The sequence below is a fragment of the Microcebus murinus genome, chromosome 16 (assembly GCF_040939455.1).
Source record: "Microcebus murinus isolate Inina chromosome 16, M.murinus_Inina_mat1.0, whole genome shotgun sequence".
NCBI lineage: Eukaryota > Metazoa > Chordata > Mammalia > Primates > Cheirogaleidae > Microcebus > Microcebus murinus.
In genome coordinates, this window is record NC_134119.1 from 47,586,648 (window position 1) to 47,601,751 (window position 15,104).

The 15,104-nt window shown below is 48.4% G+C and overlaps 1 protein-coding gene across 1 annotated transcript in view; it reads right to left on the reverse strand.

Moving 5' to 3' along the window:
• Positions 1-9,130, reverse strand: part of NINL (ninein like) — a 114,004-nt gene extending 104,874 nt beyond the window's left edge. Inside the window, exon 1 of the mRNA XM_020281782.2 lies at positions 8,905-9,130. The gene's annotated coding sequence lies outside the window, so the exon portion shown is untranslated. The remainder of the gene's footprint in view (positions 1-8,904) is intronic.
• Positions 9,131-15,104: the final 5,974 nt, after the last annotated feature.

Here is a 15,104-nt window from a genome sequence, read left to right on the forward strand (position 1 = left end):
AAAGGAGGAAAACTTGGAAACTCTTCATAGGATGATACTTTAAAAGTTCCTTTTGTTCCGAAAAAAAGCAAAAGCCTAACAAAAGGGAAACAGCACATCATGGCATATGCATTTCCAACAGCGGTCAGAGCCAGCAAGCACATGAATTGCATCAACACACAAACACTTGTCTATTAAAAGTACAAATATTAGTAGAACAAAGCAGAAGTTCCAGCACACAGTTTTCAACTCTGCAAGATACCAGTGTACACACCAGAGGACATGAGGACACATGGAGGGTCATGACAAGGTCTTGGTCAATATAGCGTATTCCTTTAAGTTACCCAAGTTTATAACTTTTTTTTTTTTTTCAGACAGTCTCACTCTGTTGCCCAGGCTAGAGTGAGTGCCCTGGCGTCAGCCTAGCTCACAGCAACCTCAAACTCCTGGGCTCAAGCAATCCTACTGCCTCAGCTTCCCAAGTAGCTGGGACTACAGGCATGTGCCACCATGCCCGGCTAATTTTTTCTATATATATTATTAGTTGGCCAATTAATTTCTTTCTATTTATAGTAGAGACAGGGTCTTGCTCTTGTTCTGGCTGGTTTCGAACTCCTGACCTCAAGCAATCCGCCCGCCTCGGCCTCCCAGAGTGCTAGGATTATAGGCATGAGCCAACGCGCCCAGCCAACTAATAATCCTTCGAATAATATAAAACTAATATTGCTAAGCACTCGTCATGTAATGGGCACATTCCTAAGCACTTAGGAATTTAGCCTTGTGAACAAGGCACTATTATTACCCCTATTTTACAGGTGAGAAAATTGAGGTACAAAAAGGCTAAGTAAAAGAAAGGCTAAGCCCAAAGTCACAACCTTGGTCTAACTCCAACTTAATGAAGTCTAACTCTAGAGTTGGAACGCCAACCCTTACATACTGCCTCATGCCTATTAATAGCATACAAACATATAAAGTTGTTTTAGGCTGGGCATGGTGGCTCACGCCTATAATCCTAGCACTCTGGGAGGCCCAGGCGGGTGGATCACTCAAGGTCAGGAGTTTGAAACCAGCCTAAGAGCAAGACTCCATTTCTACTAAAAAAAAAAAATAGAAATTAATTGGCCAACTAAAAATATATAGAAAAAAAATTAGCTGGGCATGGTGGCGCATGCCTGTAGTCCCAGCTACTCAGGAGGCTGAGGCAGGATCGCCTGAGCCCAGGAGTTTGAGGTTGCTGTGAGCTAGGCTGACGCCATGGCACTCTAGCCTGGGCAACAGAGTGAGACTCTGTCTCAAAAATAAATAAATAAATAAACATATAAAGTTGTTTTGAACATTTTTAAAAAAGATTTTCTATGAAGTTAAGTGCAGGAATTTAATATTCAGAATATATGGGAAAATATCTCTTCCAGCTCTAAACCAAACCAGAAAGCCCCAATGTCGTGGAAAAATCTGCATCAGTAAACCTGATTTTAAGGAAAGAACATTAACTTGAATACACCCCCAAATTAAAAAGCAATACTTCAACCAAACATTCCATGTCCCCATCCATTCTTCTATTCAGCTATTATACAACAGTGGGACGCTTTCTCTTCAGCAGATCGGGTATAACCTTTCTTGTTTCAGACTGGATATAAAGACAGTAAGAGTTTAAAAAACTAACACAGCCTATAAAACCTATCTTGGAAAACCCTAACAATTTACCCCTCTACTCTAGATTATTCCAACCTTCATATCTGAAATTCCAGCCACACAATGAGCCTAAAGGCACAACAAACACTGCTGCTCTCCTTTGCTCTTTACACATATTTAAAAGTCCAGAGAATCTGATTGGAGGACTAAATATTTTGGGTCTCCACTTCTAAAGACTGAGCCTGCTGTGAAGGTCAGTGTCAACACCAACAACTCAAAGTGAATTCTGAATTGCCAAGAGTTAGTCATCCTAAACGCAGACCCAAGAAACCAGGCCACGGGGAAACCACTGTATTTTGCTATTGCAACTACTTGAAGTCCATGCCAAACAAAATAAAATAAAATAAAATAAAATGTTACAATCTTGGGCTGATGCAAAGTTTCCCCTGAGTCAAACAGAACTACATAGGACTCAAGGTCTCAAGAGACCTGACAAGTTTCCAACTCTGCAGTGACTTGGGACCTTGCAGCAGATGGAGCCCCAGAGCGATCAGGCCACTGGACTTTCTATACAATGTACCTGTTAGTGCTGGTAAGGAATAAATTCCTTGCAAGCATTCAGAGTAAAAACCACTCAGAAGCTGGCACCAGTACGGGGAAGAAATTGGGAGGAAGTGCTGGGAGTCAGGAAGTAGAGAAGCTAACCACGCCTGTCCTTCTCTGACACCTGGGCTCAGAGCTAGTTGCTTAGTGTACATCCATTGTTTGACTCCAGTATAAACGATTTTTTTCAAAGATTCTCCTACTTGAACTCACAGAATTTCAGAACTTTACAGCACCCTAAGTTGCCTTGTTCGTTAACTGACTTGGGATAACCATTCTCACTTGACAAATGAGGAAAATGAAGCACAGACATCTGGATCCCAAAGTCATATCAGGAAATAAGCAGAGCTGAAACTAGTACCTGCACCAAGGCGCACCCACCCCATCTCCCTTGTGCATGCTCCACTTTAAGGGCAGCGTCCTGGTCTTCCCTCCTGGACAGGTCCCTACGGGCCTCCCACTGGACATTCTGCACCATCGCTGCCTAAAAACCAGTCTGCCCCAGAGCATGAAACACAGCGTAAGAGTAGGTTGGGGTGGTGGAGGTGAAGACAGGAATTCAGTCTGGAAAATGCTGAGTCTGAAATATCTACCAGGCGCAAGGAACTGAGCCAGGCAGTATCTGGTCTGGAGTGCAGACATGAGCATGAGGAGTAAAAAACTCATATACTAAGTTACTAAAAAGACAGTCTTCTTTTTTCCCACCTCTTCGGACAATGGAGCCGGAGAAAAGTACCGTCAAATCCAAGATGCCACCGCTTCTAAGACAAATGACAAAAAACAAAAACTTCTGTCAGCTGGGTACAGTGACTCATGCCTGCAATCCTAGCAACTTGGGGGGGCTAAGGTATTGCTTGAGCCCAGGAGTTCGAGGCTGCAGCGAGCTAGGATCATGCCACTGCACTCTAGCCTGGGTGACAGAGCAAGACCCTATCTCTAAAACAAACCAAAGAAAGCACTGAAAACTGTAAAAATACAAAGAATTCTTAATACCTCCTTACCCGGCTGGCTTCATCAACTGTTTTCACTTTGCCCATTTTATCATTTTCTCTCTCTCCCCCATTCCATCTTTGAGATTAATGGCAGACTATATCCTTGTATTCCTAAATACTTCAATATGTATTTACCAAACTCAAGGAGACAGTCATAGTACAATGATCAAACCTGGGAAATTTGATACAATACTATCATCTAACCCACCCCTCACATTCGAATGTCATCCACCGTTCCAACAGTGTCCAGGACAGCCACCTCTTCAACCCAGTTCAGGTGCCAATCCAGGGTCGAGCACTGTATGCAGCTGTCCTGTCCCTGTGGTCTCCTTTACATGGGAACAGTTCCTCGGTCTTTCTTCATGTTTCTAACCTTGGAATTTTATAAGAGTATACAGGCCAGGTATTTTGTATTAATAGAATGTCCCATAGAGTCTGTCTGGTGTCTCTACACAATTAGATCCAGGAGGGTGACAGCAGGGCTGGCAGGAACACCCTGGGGTGAGCTGTGTCCTCCGCAGTGCATCTCATCAAGAGGCCCTGCTGCCTCATGGTGGTCACCTGGTTAAGGTGCTGTCTCTCCACAGCAGGACAGTCACCTTTGATGTGCATTTTAAGTGGTAAAATCTACAAATATCAGAGTCTCAATTTACCTGTACAGTTGGAAATAATGAAAATTCAATAAGAATTTAAAATATATCATGAATTGCTTCATTTTAAAGCCACATGGCAACATACAACCATCAACTGTGTTTTTAGACTTTGCCAGAGCGACAGGCCTGGCTGGTCTTGAATTATGTAGGCTGTGGACCGTGTCCGCTTCAGTCACGACACCTGCAAACACCCCGCTGGAGGCAGTTTCCTGAGCAGCACTTCCAGAAATGAAATGACCAGTACCTATGCCAGCATCATAGACTGTGGGGTTCAGAAATCAGGCACCCATATTTCTGACCCTGACTAGAGTCAGAGAGAGAAACTCAACCTGTTACTTCTCTTCATTTAAATCCATGGAGAGCAGAAAAAGGTCACCTGAATCCAGGGAGCTAAGTGGCCAAGCGGCAGCCTCCCTCAGGAATCCTGGGGCGGAAGGCACCACCCTCCTGGTTATCACAGACAGGGCGTCCTCAGCTTCACACGCATCCCAGCAGCTGTTCAAGGTCCTGTCATCTCTCCCACGTTGGGGGACTGGTGTGCTGCCCATTTTTGTCTGCCTCGTTTTGCACTCCTCTAGGAACACAGCTGGAAGCCCCAAGGCCACATGCGCAGTCCCTCCTTGGGTCACCTGAGTACACGGCACGTAGAGGCATTCTGGATACAAGGAGCTCTCCCGAGGTTGTGACACCACCTCATTGAGTCTAGACTGAGCAGATTCCCTGTTGATTTTTAAATAATGTATAATCATTTATTATATTCCCTTGCCCTTATAACTAAAACTATCATCAGTAAATGTTTCATTATACTGTTTGAGGTTGGTTCTCTTGTCTATGGTTTGATGCTATCTGGGACCCCAAGGAAGATGGGCTGGCAGAGGCTCAGGACTTGTCACCATCCTGATCCCAGCAGCAGACTCATCTCCAAAATGGTATTTCTGTGGGCAGGTATGCACACACAAAGCCCACGACAAGCTAAGGACAATTCATTAAGTCATCAATACTCTTGCTTAAAAATAAAATTTGAATGAGCAGTGAAGCGTAAGCAAAAACAAACAAATAGCATCCCATAAAAAATAAAATAAAACAAACAAAATAAAATTGGAGTTTGAATTAACAATTACCTTATTGCTCCTTGCCTTGCATGTGCAAATGGGATCTCATTAATCATAGTTGATTACCACACTGAAAACACACGATTTTCTTTCTAAGGTAAAGAAATCATCTAGTGGCTCTGAGGCAGTGAGTCCCCTGCCTGGTGGAAACCCCACCGTGCTGAGAGATCCACATCGTAGTGGGGGGTGTGGAATCTGCAGAGAGTCTGTCTGGACCAGGGCACCCCTGACCTCCATGTGACCTTGGGCGTGTTATTAACCCCTCTGACCCTCCAGCTCCCTGTCTGTGAGATGGGGGCAGCAGCACGCCCCCACCCAGCAGACTGCTGTGAGCACTTCATGAAAGAATTTACTGAAAGCACTGAGAACAGTGCCTGGCACATACTGAATGCTCATTCAGAATTTTAAAACAAAACACCAAGAGACCTGGGCTCAATTTCTGACAGCCACGACCAGCACACACAGACGGGCACCTAAAGCCTGCCCTCCCCCCAACAAACGCCACCAGGCAAGTGCCTGCCCCACATCTGTGGGACTGATTGAAATGGCCCGTGACTCTGCCGGAGACTCCACCCAACCTGGATGGAGGCACCGGTGTTACTCCTCCTTCTTGAGAGAGCCACGGAAACCAACCCCTCTGTCCCAGGAGATGTGAGACGCTGCGTACAGACAAGAAGCCACCTGGGTCTCCAAAGGCTAGTTCAAGCCTGGAGCAGCCCGTACTGAAGGCCTGGACTTTTCTTCTGGGACCTCCCTGCTTGTTTAAACCCAGACTCGGGTTTTCCATCATTGGCAGCTAAAACATCCTAACTGATACACACCTACAAATGTAAAATTCTCTAGCGGAAACTTACAAATCTAGTGATTTTGAAGAATGATTTCCCCTCAGATCTTTAACAGCAATAAATGATGACCACGCTGGGAAACTCTAACTAACCAAAATCATTACTCACTCAACGAAGTAGATCCCAAAATAAGGTAACCGGATTATAAGATGTGCCACATTACCAAATAACCTGCCAGTTTCCTATTATGAGATACGAAATAGCAATCAATGAGCAAAAACTGATACAAACCAGAGCTTCTCAAACATAAGGGCATCAGAAGTACCTGGAGGGCTTTGGTTTATTTGAGAAAGGACCAAATGATTTTAACTCAAGGCAGACTATACACCAGTCTTAAGGAAAGAAGAAGCTTCACTTGGGGGTCACCACTATCATTCTGAAGTCTGAAGAAGGACAACACAGATTGAGAGGGAGGAAAGTACAACCAGGCAGCACCAGATGCATAAGAGGATCAAAATACAAGCCATGCTCCTAAGGACTCCTCTGTCCCATAAAAGACCCCTGTGGATTTACAAACAACAGTCAGAATACAGGAGGCTCAAGGATTGGGAAGGAAAGCCTACTTCCAAATTGCTCCAGGCAGAGTCTGACCCAAAGTTTTGGCTTCCTGCTTGTGGTTAACCAAATCTCTGCCCTTGAGCCTGAATTTCTAATTTGTACTTGAATCCAAGGACTAAGCTAAAGTCAAACCTGGAGTTCAGTTATGGCCACTGCTGCCCAACTCTGTATGGAATGACCAAGGAATTGAACAGCAAAGTGGCCACACAGCTGGAAATGCCCTTCCAGGCTGGATGACACTATCTCTCCAACCAGGGAGTCTCTCCACTTTCCTGACTCCCCCTCTGAAAATTTCAGTTCAGGTGTGAGGCCAGGATACTCCTTCTGTTTTTGCCTCCTGCTTCCAAATCTTTCTTGAGTCAGGGAAGAAGAGACATATCTAGCAGCCACTTGCTCATAGCAAAAGCCAAGGTAGAAAGAATGTGCTCAGAGGGAATCCTCACATGCCCTAAGTCTCAAATGTCACATGTGCCATCTTTAAAAAATTTTAAAAGAATCATCCACCAACCAGCATCTAAAGCCACTCACCATAAAAGGAGAAGGTCTGGACACTTACAGTTAGAACACTGCCACTCTTGTTATTCTATTTTCCACCATCAAACATACTTAAACACTTCGGGGACGGCGTTTACCGGCCGTGACACCTGGCCCACAGCCGGCACTCACAGTCCACATGAGAGTTTGTGTTGTGCATTGACGATGTGTTGCTCTTGTGTGATGAGGAAAGCTTTAAAGCACTGAAAGCTTGTTTTACTTTACAGGCAGCTTTACTTATAATGTAAATCAGAATAGGTAACATACACACATATGTTTTCCTTACATTATTTTTAAATGTTCACAATTTTATTTTGATAAATGAAAAATAGAAAAGTCATATCACGGCTGTCGGCTAAAGTCGACGCTAGGCTGTGTGCCTTCACATCACAGCTGTTGGTTAAAGTTGCTGTGTGCGTTCATCTGTGGCTATCCACGATAGTCGATGCTGGTACCAAAGTGGTTAGGATGCAGAACAAAGGACACACCAATGGATTTCAAGATGCTGTTAGCAAATGACCATGTTAGTCCATCCACCTCTGAGCAGCTCTACAAATCACATTGTATGGTGGTAAATAAGAGTTAGACAAAAACAGGTTTCCATCAAAGTTCATATAAACTCCTTAATTAATTTTTTTAAATCCTAACTTTTCCTCCATAAAGTGTTCTGTAATCTGATGGGGTTAAATGTTATGTAAAGTTCAAGTGCCTTGGAGAAGGCTTGTCACTTTCTCATTCTGCAAAAACAGCTATCATCCTCTAATTTTTTATTAAACCTGAACTTTATATAAACACACACATCCCGCTTTTATTTGCCAATAGAGACCAGATCAGTCTGTAATAGTTTAACCCATTAATAAATGATGCGTACATCAAACGGAAAAGGGACAGGAGGGGTAAGTAGACTGCTTCCCTAACAGCCTGAGAATTGTCCTTTTAATATCACACATTCTTGCACACAGTTCATAAAACTTCTAGGCTGCTGCTGACTTAGTGTTCTGTTTAACAGACCTGTATTAACCATCAACTTCTAAAAATTGTTCTGCTTTTAAAAGTATTATAAATCCAAAGTGAAAAACCTGGAAGTCACAGCAAAGGCTTAAGAAGACACTCACCGTCACTCCAATCCCTCCCGATACTGACCTCCAGCACCGCTTGACCTACCCCAAGGCCCCTCCAGTTGACCGGTCTTCCCTGGACCTCCTCCCCGGTTCCAAAGCTTGGCGTCAGTCTTGCGGAGCAGAAAGAAACCAAGCGACCCTTCTTCACGCCCGCCGTGCAGAAACACACAGCCCTACACGGAGCTTCTAGCAATGGGGCATTGATACAAGGGCACGACTTGTGCGCCTGGTACACCCGGAAGATAAGACAGCCTCCCACGTGGGATGTGCACTGCGCGCACTAGCGGGAGGAAAGGCGGGATTCTGCAAAACTAGTTCCACAGATAAGACTCGCAACAGACTTCTCCGCCCCGAGAGTGCTGTCCCCGTTTCAAAGGATCTTCCCAAGTGCAAACTCGGCTCAACAAAATACAACAACAGGAAGCCGGCGAGTGCTCCGCAGCGGGACGCAACCGCATTTGCAGGAGGGAATCCTGCGAGAACACTCGACGCCAGCGGCAGCGCCGGGAAAGGTGCGCGCGGTCCTGCAGACCACGGCGGCAGGTGAAGGCGGGACTTGGCAGCGGGGGACCCGGAGCGGGGGACAGTCACGCCGCGGACACCCCGGGCGGTCCGGTCGCGCCCCCGACCCCGGGTAACCCCTGGTTACAGCAGGAACCGCAGCCCTCGGGCCGACAGGGGCCGCACGCCCGGAGTTTACGGTCCAGTCAGCGAAGGGGCCGTCCGAAGCGCGCGGCGCCGCGGAAGCCGTCGCCGTCGGTTAAGACCTGGTTCCTGAAGGTAGGTCAGGCTCCGACGAGTACGCCGCGTGAGAGGGGCGACCACCCCACCCGCCGCCGCGGGTGACGGAAAGCAGGACGCTGCGTTAGACTTACCGAGCCTCCGCCCCAACCCGAGAAGCCCCCCGGGCCGCGCCCCCGGAGGCGGGTCTGGGAGGCCGGCGTGGCCGGCGTGGCGGGCGCGGGCGCCGGGAGCAGCGGCCCCACCTCAACTACGCGCAGTCGCGGGGCCGGGACCTCGGCGCCCCCGCCGGCCCCGGGGCACGGCCCGCGAGAGGCGCGCCGCCCTCCCGGCCGCCCGGCCCGCGCGCGCTCACCTGGGCAGTGCGCGTCCCCCTCCGCCGCGCGCGGGGCCGCCCCGTCCCGCCGGCCGCCCTTTGTGTCGGTGGCCGCCGCGCCGCGCTCTCCCGGCCTCCAGGCGCCGCCCCTCGTCCTCCCGGCGCCCGGGGGCGGGGCGGGGCGCGGGGGAGGGGCGGCGCGGGGGCGCCTCCGCAGCCCTGGGGACGCCCGGCGCGGCGCGGCTTCCCTCGCCGATCCCCCCACACACCCCACCACCACCCCTCCCCGGGGACGAGAGCTCTGCGGGGCTTGGCTGTGCGCAGCTCTTGGTCTAGCATCTTCGCGGAACAACCCGAGAAGCCAGTCCGGGTTAACACCCCAAATCCGCAATTGAGGAAACTGGGAGGCATAAAACTTAGGTCCTCATCTTCCCAGCAGACATTCAAACAATAAACGTTGAGCAACCCTAATCCAAAAATCTGAAATCCCAAATGCTCCAAAATCCAAAACTTTTTGAGCACAGACATGATGCTCAAAAGAAATGCTCATCTTCTTTTTGTAGTTGGATTTTAGGGAAGTAAAAAATATGTAAAAACATTTTTAAAAATAAAAAGAAGAAATGGTCATTGGAGCATTTCTGATTTTGGATTTTCAGACTAGGGATGCTCAACCATATGCAAATATTCCAAAATCCAAAAAATCCCAAGTCAAAAACACTTCTGGTCCCCAAGCATTCCGATGAGGGATATTCAGGCTGTGTATGTTTATGCAGCGCCCACCAGAGCTAGCCATTGTCCTAGGGGCTGGGAACACAGCAGTGACAAAAGGGAGGCAAAAATTGCCTGCCCTTTATAAAGTTTACACTTGGAAGACAATTTTAAAATTTAACTAAAACACACAGGAGAGGGGGTTGGGTGTGCAGGAGGCTGGCCAGGGGCTGAAGTCAGTCTGGGGGTGGCCTGGAAGTGTGGGTGAGGAGTGGGGGGCGTAAGCTCAGAGGGAAGACAAAGGTGGGTGGGAGGCTGCAAGGCCCTGCTGCCCTGCCAGGACTTGCCTTCTACCCTGAGCACGATTAGCTTGGAGACTTGTGGGAGGCAAAGGGAGAAGTCAGGGGACCCTTAGGAAGCCACAGCAGTGAGCCGGCTGAGAGGTAGAGTGACAGGGACCAGGGTGGGGATGGTGAGAAGTGTTCAGAATCAGGGGATGTGGTATTTGGAGGGTCCAGCAGGCAGCATGTGCCTCCAGATTGTGGTTTGTGGGAGAGAGAAAAGTCAAGGGTGACTACAAGATTTTGGCCCGAGCGGCCACAATTATAATTTTGTGAAGGGTTCTCATTTTAATGTTCACAACAATCTCAGGCCATAGTCGCACCTTTTTCATTTTACAAAAGAAGAAAATGAAGCTTAAGAAGTTAAACAACTTTCTGTAATTCACATGGCTCCCAGGCGCCACAGTCTGACCCAGAACCTGCACTGGCGCTGGCTGGCTGCTGAGCTGAGACCCGGGGCGTCCTCCTTCTTCTGCTGTCCACATTTGGTGTCACCAAGGTCTTTCAAGTCATCTGCTCCTCCCTCTTAAACCCCTGCCACCTGGTCACCATTGTGTGCCACTCCATACTGTTGGCCACTCTGGTCCTCACGGGCTGCTCCTGACTCTCCGAGCTACGGTATCCACACTCCCCACGGCTGACTACTCTCCAGAACCGAAATGAGCACACTCCCCACCTTGGCGGCCCCCTCCTCTGCCTCTCCACACTGCAACGAAACTGTTCTCCCAAGGAGCCAATGACCCCTGACCTCCCAGTGACCAAATCAAGTCGTTTATCTTCATTCCTTATCTTTGAGGCTCTGGGGCATGTGTGGCCCACTGGGCTCCCAGAGCTGTCCTCTCCACTCTCTGCCTGCTCCTTCTCAATACTCCTTTGTGGGCTTCATTTCCTTGCCCTAAATTTTTTTTGTCACAGGGCTCTGGAGTTGGCTGTCTGCCCTCCTTGCCTAGTCTCCAGGGTGATTTTCCATCCTGCTCCCCTGTCTGAAGTCACCAGCTGAGTGCGGACTGCGCCTTCCTCTATGTTTCTAGCCCTGCTCTCACTCTGGTTCTCACCCTCTTCTGCTCCCAAAGCCTCAAACATCCAGCTGCCCACTGGACAGTCCACTTCCGTGGCCCACAACAGGTCAAACTGCCCTGGCCAACAGGTCTCACACTGAAACACTGCTCTTTTCCCTGAAGCACGCTTCTTCTCCAAGTGAAGTCGCCATCTTGGTGAAGCCCATCGCCCTTCCATCTCCTCCGCATATTTCCTTCTGTCTCCTCCGAATATTTAGTTAGCTGCCAAGTTCCATGTCCTCTCTCTCAGATCCCGGCCACACACACCCACCTCCTGTGTTGGGCCCTCAGGATCCCTCCTGAGACCACAGAAGGGGCATTGCTAAACCTTGTGCTCGCCCCAGGCAGCAGCCAGGTGCACCTTCTAAAACCTACACCTGTGTTGGCTGTCTCCCCTCAAAGACCTTGAGGGCTCCTTCCTTCCAGACCAGCCCTGCCCCCTTTCCAGCTTCATCCCCCACCACCGGGCTTCTCACCCGGCCCACAGGCCATACCGGCCTTCTCAGAGTCCTAAAAGTGAGGCAAATCCTGGGCTTGGGCTCTTCTCCTCCAAGGCTGTGCCAGTGCCCGGTCAGCCCTCCCTCAGCTTTCTGCACTCGGCTCAGAAACTCCCCCACTGTGTGTGTCTGCTCCCTTCCTCTGTCACCCAGGACAGCCATGTCCACTTTTAGCAAGACTTGCATCCCTCTTGCCTTTGATCACCACTTTACTAATTTGCTCTTCTACTAGTTTCTAAGCTGCTTGCCGGCAAGGGTGCCTCCACTCCAACAGGCGTTCTGTTTGTGTTTCCAGAATCCAAAGGGCAGGCTGCTCGGAGCCTTCTCCCTCAGTGGTGCCCCCCTCGGCACCTTCCTTTCACTCCAGATTTGGAGAAGGAGTCTCGTTAGCTTAATGATAAGTCAGAATTACAAAATGAGCTGAGAGCAGTCTAGCCTGAGGAAAGGACTCCTTCACAGGTTGGGAGGATGAGGCACAGAGCCTAGGGGGAGGAGGAAGCAGGAGGAAGGGTAGGCTCTGGAGGACCAAGGGCAAGTGCCCCCAACTGGCAAAGTCCACACGGAGTAAAAGGCAACCTGGGGTCAGATAAGAGGTGCTCACCTCCTGCTCTGGGCTGAGAGGTTTCCCTGACTTGCTGTGAGTGAGCTGGGTTCCTTCTGCTGTGCCCAGGACCCATTCCAGCCAGCAAGGGGCACAGTGGCCGGACACACGTGCAGAGGTGGTCCTACAGGGGACACATAGGCAAGGCCCTGATTGACTCCCGTCTGTAATCCTAAATCCCCAGGGGTGCACAGAACCAGTGGGCAGTGTGAGTTGGGAAGAATGTCTTTTCTCCAATGCTCCTTATGGTCCACTTGCGCTTTCACTCAGCAGTTGGAGAATGAATTTGGCGTCAGAAGGTGTGACTTATAGTGACATTTACTGGCTGTTTGACTGTGGAACACCAAATCATTTAGCCTCTGAGATCCTCAATTTTCATCTTTGGCCACACCACCCTGAATGTACCCGATCTCGTCTGATCTCGCAAGCTCAGCAGGGTGGGGCCTGGTTAGTACTTGGATGGGAGATCCTCAATTTTCTCATCTGTAAAATGGAAATGTAAAAAATATCCATTGCAGAGGTGTACGCTGAATTTAAATGAGCTAATGCATTGGCTCCTCATCAGAGAGAAGTATGGAGACTAGTCCTCCACCTCAACTGTTTAAAAATTTAAAATACAGGGCCCAGATCCTACCCTCAGAGATTCTTGTTTCATTTGTGCAGGAAAGAACCTTTGAGGCAATTTTGACTATCTCTAAGAGAGATACCCTACATTCGATACATCATCACATCCTGATGGCTCTTCTTTTTAAAAACGTTTTATTTTGAATTAACGTCGTTCGTACAGAAAACTTGCAAAAGTAGTACAGTTTCTGTATCCTTCACAGGTTCCCCTAATATGAGCATCTCACATAACCACCACGGTACAGTTATTGAAACCAGGAATGTGACATTAGCACATAACTATTTAGTAAAGACATTATTCAAATTTTGCCAGTTTTTCCACTAATGCCACCTTTTCCCCCCAGTTTCAGGATTCTATCCATATCCCATCGTGGCCATTGTAACCCACGCTGCCATCATCTCTAGCCTGTGGGATATCCTCATCGCTGTCCTTCTTGCTTCTACTCGTGCCTCTCTACTTTCTATTTAAGCTTTGTTGCTTTTTAATTATTGATTACTTTTGTAATGGTCTAGTTTTGATCTTCAATCCCTTTCCTCAGGTCCACAGATTTCCTTCTATCTCATACTGTTGTTTGCCAATCTGTCCTTGAGCTCCTGTTCACTAACTAACATTATATTCTTTTTTTCTTTTCTGAGACAGAGTCTCGCTTTGTTGCCCAGGCTAGAGTGAGTGCCGTGGCGTCAGCCTAGCTCACAGCAACCTCAAACTCCTGGGCTCAAGCAATCCTGCTGCCTCAGCCTCCCGAGTAGCTGGGACTACAGGCATGTGCCACCATGCCTGGCTAATTTTTTCTATATATATTAGTTGGCCAATTCATTTCTTTCTATTTATAGTAGAGACAGGGTCTTGCTCTTGCTCAGGCTGGTTTCGAACTCCTGATCTCAAGCAATCCACCCTCCTCGGCCTCCCAGAGTTATATACTTAAGGTATTGTAGAGTGTGATGCACTCATGGGAAGTTTCTTTTTGTTCCTTGGGCCATATTTCCTTATAGGTTTGATTCTTTGTATTTTGTATTTTTGATTCTCTTTTATTCCTTTTTGGGAAAGAAGAGAAAAGGGACCATAGTCTATTTCCAGGGGCCCCTTGGAATCCTCTTTGCCCTGACATGGTTTGAGTGACTTCTTGATTTCCTGCCCATAGTATGTGACAGGTGAACTTCGCTGATGAGCTATGTGAGAGCTAGCTATTTTGTGATTTCTTTTTGGGTAGTCAAGTAGCTAGAGAGCATGGCAGGGCTGGGGATGGGACCAGGTAAGTGATCAGCTGAGGTGGGTAAAGTCTTGTTAGAATATCTGGGCTCTGTTTTCACTTGGAGGATTTGAGGACTATCCTGCATTGATTCTCTCTACTGTTTCCCTCCACCCAGAGTGAGTGATTCTGTCGCCATGGGGGGTACACTCAGGCTTCAGAGCAGACCCCAATTCAGCATTTTCGCTCTGCACGTTTCACACTTTTCTCCTTAGCATCCACTCCCAATCTCCCAGTCAGAAGATAAAGGGAAAATACGAAGACACTGCTTGGGTTGATTCTGTCCATTTTGCAGCATGGTAGTGAAAACCCTGGGTGTGTTCACCGAAGCAGAGGAGCGGGATTCGGAATGTCCATGCACTGCAGCGCCGTAGACAGCCCTCATTCCGAGTAACCAGCAGCACAGGAACAAGCAGGTGCATACTGGGCTCAGCTAATGAGCAGTCTTCCACACGATTATTAAAGAGTAGCCAGGTCTCTTATTTTACTTTAGGCCTCACAGTCATTAAGGTAAGTTCCTTGGGTTGTTCAAAGCAGGCTGATGGGGGTGCCCACCTCCCTCTCTCGCCTGCTGTGTCCCGGGGCAACTGCGCAGCTCCGATGCCTGCAGAGCCGAGTGCGAGAAGCATCACTACCCATTTTCCAGACATGAGGAATTCTTCTAAACACTTCAGAAGCTCTGAGAGGCCAGAGAGAAGTGGGAGAACCCCATGCCGGGTGTCTAGGGCCAGGTCAGGCAAATAATGAAGACAGAGAAGGCAGTGGCTTGCTGAAGATGCCCTCTGGAACCTCCATTGGAAAGACGGGCACAAGGGGACCAGAGCTGAATTTTAGTGGGGAAAGGAGCCACTGTGTGGCTGGCATGTAAAAGGGATTGGGAGGATTTAGCTACAACTAAATGGTGAAGTAAGAGACAAAGGGAAAAAAAATCAGAAATGC